Genomic DNA, 261 nt, shown 5'->3' with positions numbered 1-261 from the left:
ACCATTGCAAAGAACGTTTTTTTATCATTGTACAAAATCCACTTTTCATTGCAAGTTACAATACAGTCAAGAAATGGATTGTTCTGGTTACAGAGAAGAAGTGATGATCAAACCTCATATTTGAGCATTTTCTGATTTTCATTCAAATCCTGTGGTACCCGTTTGTTGAGCTTTATTGATTTTCCAATTGCATACAAATGGCTGCATGCAGTTTTAGTTTTCTGGCTAACTTGAAGTTTTTTGTTAGTTCTCAAGTGGTTT

The 261-nt window shown here is 33.7% G+C and overlaps 1 protein-coding gene across 2 annotated transcripts in view; it reads left to right on the top strand.

Annotated features, from left to right (window-relative positions):
* LOC128251448 (uncharacterized) overlaps nucleotides 1-261 on the top strand; it is a 9590-nt gene that overhangs the window by 5618 nt on the left and 3711 nt on the right. The gene's annotated exons all lie outside the window — the stretch shown is intronic.

Source organism: Octopus bimaculoides, unplaced genomic scaffold (assembly GCF_001194135.2).
Source record: "Octopus bimaculoides isolate UCB-OBI-ISO-001 unplaced genomic scaffold, ASM119413v2 Scaffold_193594, whole genome shotgun sequence".
Taxonomy (NCBI): domain Eukaryota; kingdom Metazoa; phylum Mollusca; class Cephalopoda; order Octopoda; family Octopodidae; genus Octopus; species Octopus bimaculoides.
The sequence above is the reverse complement of the archived record's forward strand: the minus strand, read 5'-3'. Positions and strand labels throughout refer to the sequence as shown.